Consider the following 5,898-nt stretch of genomic DNA (forward strand, 5'->3'; position numbering starts at 1 on the left):
CTTTTTAGACGCAGAGAGTGGAACACAAGGCACGTCTAAACCTTTGTCTGCCTATACTAGTCCTCTTTCTGCCTGTAATCCTTTTGTTCGGGTCAGTTTCAGTTTCAAATTTCTTCTCATGTTGAGCAAAACAGGTCCCAGTCATGTCTGGGGATCCACAGCTTATGTTCAATACAGCTCCAAGACAAAACACCTGTCCCCCAGTTACCATAGCAAGGACAAGGATGGGCAAAGTAAATCTTTTTACTATAATGCCTACATGAGCATGAAAATCCATATGCCTCAGGAGTTTATAGAAGCCAAACCAAAAGTTGGAACAGGCAATAGAGAAAGAGGATGTTAGGTCAATTCCTGACTGAACGGTTGGGGCCGCTGAGACACATGGTAACAATAGAGCCCATACATGCACTAGAAACACTAGAAACACTCAGGAGTGAACACACACATACATAGAAACACACAGAAGTTATTTGTATGTCCAGTTCATACAGATATACATGTGTACACACTCATACGGATACTTCAAACTCTCTCTCTCTCTCTTGTTATACCAATAAAAGCATATCTGAATGGTCCATACAGAAACTGTAAACCTTTTACAGTTCCTGCTGATTTCATACACACTCACCCTCACGAGACGACAGAATTGTTTAATCAGCAAGTACGGCAGAATCTAAAATCATCATAAGTCACTCTGTCTGTCACCTCTGCCACCCTCACAAGTCTGACACCTCAGATTCATATTGACTGTGAAACCACTGACTGCAGATGAATTATTGCTGACTGAGAGGTCGCCCTTTCTGAATCATCCTTACATAGGAAAAACTGAATTTGCTCATCTTCATTTGTGTCAGCAAAATTGAATACAACTCCAGATAGATAAGATTCATGAATTAGACCTCAGTAAGTGCTAGATGCTCCGAGCGACTACAGTAAGGAGACGTACATCTATTCAAGTGGAATTCAAAATATCAAATGGATTGTTCTGGTCCTCATTTCTGACGGGCTGAGTCGCAATCCTGTAGTAAAATACCTGAAAAACACACAGCTGTGACCACAGAACAGTTCATTTAAATATTAATGTGCTAATCCAAAAAACACTCATACCAGTAATTGTGTGTCACTTAGCAACTGCTTTGTTTAGTTACTGTTCAAGGACTATATTGCTTAGACAAAGAATATTTTTTAATTATTATTGGGGTTTTTCAGTAATAATATACTGATTAAGAATAAAGATTTATTGAAAATGTACGCTGTCTTTTCAAAACAATGGTGTGTGTTACTACTGTCTTATAAAAGCAATAAGCCAATTTGCATCCACAGCTTGTCTTAGCTGTGTTAAAATCACTGTAAAGCAGAGCATGTCGCGGCTTATTGCTTAAGCACCTGCAAGCACTAACTCACAAAATAAATGTTTAAGAGTAAATGATATACAACCTCTCATCAAACACATCTCTACTCCTTCATCACTAATCAGATACCATTAAATATGCTGTGAAAACAGCTGTATGTCAACTTTCCCCATCAGTGACTATAAATCTTTTAAAAAATTCATTGCTGGTGGCAGAGCTTTTTTTTTTACTTTAAATTATACTGTGTGGTACCTTGAGTGCCAAAGATTGCCAGAGCCTTCAGGTGTTTGATTCTTTCTAGTTGAGAAACAACTCCTTCAATTTGTACATGTTGCCCAATGTACAGTATACTTCAAGGAAGTGCTGTGTGGCAGGCAGGGGCTTGCTGCCATGTTGCATTGTTTCCTTTGTACTTTATTGCTGCAGGTATATGTGTGCAGTGGCGTGCACAGACTCTCTAAGGGGCAGGGGAAAAAATGATTAATCAAATCAGTGTTATTCAGTAACAATATTATACTTTCTATGACTGTTCATCATTGCGTTCCATATTGCATTTATTGATAACCTCTGGAGGCCTTGCTTTCCTGTATGATTTCACTGGAACAGTAGATCTACACACTCTTCCTCAGGTGGAACACTAGTAGTCATATCAATGCTGTGTAGCAAAATCACAGTATACACTTTCAATCAAATGAGATGAAAAACATAACTTAGCCAACTAAATACAGAGAGAATAGAAAATGTGACCTTTTTGAGCTGTGAGTGTCTTTTACACAGCTCTGGCTCTCTCAGAGGATGAGAGAAATGTAGAGTAGTGTAGCAGCTCCACTTCCATGTTTGAGTTTGACAACAGCATTTAAATTGCAGAACCAGACAAACAATTCATACGTCAAAAACATTAAAACAACTATAGATCCAATACAGCTAGCCAATATTTTCTCAACAACACTGTCTCTGTCTAGCTGTCTTAAATCCTCTGCATACAATGTTGACTGCAGTGCCACTTTCAATTCTCTACAGGAATAAAACAATACAGGAAGAGCATTATTTTATTTCATATTTTATTTTATAGAAGTTAGGCTATGGGGAGGGTGTTTTTAAAATGGGTGTTAGGGTGTGTGGGGGGATGGTGGGCTGTAAACTGGGGTTGGTCTGTGTGTGTGTGTGTGTGTGTGTGTGTGTGTGAGAGAGAGAGAGAGAGAGAGAGCATGTGCTCAATTTCTTGAGGTAATTCAGGAAAAGTCAAATGTGTAAACGTCCACATGTGAGAAGGACGTGCAGACGATCTCATTTGTGTTTTGCATTTGCTCAAATAGCTTTACTCGTGTTGCTACAATTTATTAACGCCTAATTAAAGCCTAAAATAGAATAATAAAATTATACTGGAAGGGGCATCATACTATAAAGCAAGGAATCTCTGTCTGTATGTGTGTCCTTCGCATATCTCGAGAACCGTTCGTCCGATCTACTTCACACTTGGCAGGTGTATTGCTAGGGACCCAAGGACAGATTGGACACGCGACACGTTAAATATTAATAAACTTTGAATAACCAAGCGAACAGCGCTCTGTGCAGCAGCGGGGCTCAAAGCGAACGGGCACTGCACTAGTTTTGTTCAATTAAGGGAAAAGGGGCAGGTGCCCAGGCGCCCAGAGCTCCCCCCTCTGCACGTGCCTGTGTGTGTATGTATGAGCTTGTGTGTGTTACGTCACATATATTAGCACACTTTTTGGTTGGTTAAACTGTTGTGCAATAATGACTCACCACATGGCTTATGTAGTGATAACAAACAATTAATTGAAAGAGCCATTTGGGGGAATAAAGATTCTTTGACTTCCACAGGGAGGAAATGTAACCTTGGACACTGAAGGAAACACTTGTATGAAGACCTGGCCAGATTCTGGATGTGTGTGTCCGCTGGGAGACAAGGGAGGGGAAGCACCTCATGGATTCCCCCCCCCCCCCCCCCCTCTCTCTCTCTCTCTGTCTCACTCAATCACACCCTCTCCCTAGCTGATGATGTCACTTTCCCTTCACTTTTAGCAAAAAGACAGAGGAGGCCTCAGGTGGTCCTGTTGCTCCCCCTCTCCTCCCCCTTCTAGTCCATCCATCCATCCCTCCATCCCCACAGGGACTGACCCGGCCATGGTGGACTTAACACCCTCGCTCAATACCTGTCTCCCACCCCTGAACTCATCTATCCATCCATCCATTCACTAAAGCTATCCATCTCCTAATGGAGTGCAAGGCATCCATCCAGGCCTGTTCTATTGACCTCTGTAAGACTATCCCTTTGGTGTGCACCTTTGTTATTTGTTCAAAAGCAAACACAACACCATCAAGTCCGGCATTCACAAAATAGCAAACAAGAGGACAAAAGCTTTTGTGTGTACTCTTTTTGATATTACTGTGCTGAATCACCGTCTAAACACACCCAGCGTTTCAAAAATACTACCGCTTCTGTGATAAGCAGCATGTCTTATTACAACACACAGCTTGTTTTCCTCAAAAATACCTTTTACCCAAATAAAGGGGAGGGAGGTTCGGCCCAGAGGAAGAGTTTTATTTCAGTTGGAGCGGAGCGGAGCTCAGAGGGCCAGCGGTGAGACTCAGGGGGTGACAGCATCAGCAGCCCCTCACCTCTCCTGTGTTTATCTTCTGTTTATCCCGTCTCAGTCTCACAAATCATACACAAGCATTCCGCTGATTTCCGTAGGGATGCAAGAAACATTTCAGTGATAGTTTAGAACAATTCGATTTCTTTGTTTATGTTTGTAAATTAAGATTTTTAAAGGACTTCTTGAATATTATTTTGGGCCAATCTAAGACCGTCTCTGGTAAATCAATCTCTACTTCCTCCACTGATTCCTTTCTCCCACTCCTCTCTCAGTTCAGAAAGTTGTTTACCATCCACTCTCTAGCCTCTACTGTTTGTGTTCAGACACAGCGGGATAGCTGAGGGTCTCGCTGGCAACAGGATGTGTGCGCGTGTGTTTGTGTTGCGTGTGTGTGTGTGTTTGTGCCTGTGCCTGTGCATGTTTGTGTGAATAATATATGCATACAAACGTGTGCTGGCACACGCACATGTGTGTGTGTGCATGCATGTGCGGCTGCAGACCCCTCTCTCGGTTTCAGGGGCGGTGGGCGGTGGCAGGGGCCCGGACTCTGTGAGCAGAGCCCTTGTTCTTTGGCCAGCCAGTGTCACAGGAGCAGAATTGTCCCGGTCAGAGGCTGCGGAGGGCTGGCAGGGGCCTGGGATTACATTCCTGGACGCCTGCGGAACATCCAGCGTCATGTTCCATGTCAGCGGGCTGTACACTGACCGTTGCCATGGAGACTAGGGCAGGAACGGGGGGCAAACAAGTGTGGAGGAGCAGGACGAGGAGAGTGTGTTTGGGTATTATCAAAAGGGTGAGAGAGGCAACCGGGGGATTCGGCCATCAGTTTACAGTCTGGAGGATTATCAGTCCTCAGGAGAAAACAGAGGCTACGAAGTACGCACAACATGAATACACATATTAATAGAAAGCAGCGTCAGTATATGATGCACTCCCATCAAATGCTTTTAAATGGAATAAAGTAACAATCACATATAAACAAACCCGAGCAGTAGATCATGGGAATGCACTGCCTCTTCTCACTTGAACTCATCTGTCACTTAATACAACCGCACACCAGGTTGTGCTTTATCTCATTGGTCACCAGACACATTATACAACATTCTCCTTTTGAAATTCCTTTTATTCGTTTGAACTTTTCTTAACTGCGTTTTATTCCCCTATTGTTTTATTTTTCATTGCACTTTCATTTAAATTCATGTCAAGCTTCGTTTTACCATGTGTTTTATTCTGTCTACTGATTTTATTTTAGCTATTTTCCAGTTTCAGTTCCCGTTTTCAGTTTTATGTGAAGCACTTTGTAACTCTGTTTTTGATAATATTATTATCAGTATTATTATTATTATTATTATTATTATTATTATTATTATTATTATTATTATTATTATTATTATTATTATTATTATTAATAATAATAATAATAATAATATATGGCCTCCAGCAACTTCACACCATTTCCACCAATTCTTGCCCAGACTCTGAGACTAAACATCTACGGAGTCTCGCCTTGTTCTTATGAGACAGAAGCTGTTGTTTTGGGAGCCAGTAAACAGTCAACATCAGCAATCGTAGAAACAGGAGTCATAGCTTTATTCATTTATTCAAACAGACATTTCAGATTTTTGCAATAGTTTTGCGAGTTTGTGCACCAATATAATGTAGTCTATGCAATTAACCGTCGTGCCCAAGACAACAAAACAGTAGCCAGTTTTTCAAAGCCATGCATCAGACACTAAACATAATGGTCCCGACCTCTGACCCCTGTGGCTGTCATAAGAGCCTCTGAGTCCATAACAGCATAACGCTGATCCCCTAAGTCCATCACTATCCGATGACAGAACCTGTTATCCATCAATACCTTTTAAGTAAAGTTGCTGACAGCGTTAGGTTAAGGAGGGATAGCATGGTGAGGAGACACAGAGCAGACA

This window comes from Centroberyx affinis, unplaced genomic scaffold, assembly GCF_046629955.1.
Source record: "Centroberyx affinis isolate AG114_WGS23_722 - 3 ecotype Tasmania unplaced genomic scaffold, CSIRO-AGI_Caff_v1 ptg005018l_1, whole genome shotgun sequence".
Lineage (NCBI taxonomy): Eukaryota > Metazoa > Chordata > Actinopteri > Beryciformes > Berycidae > Centroberyx > Centroberyx affinis.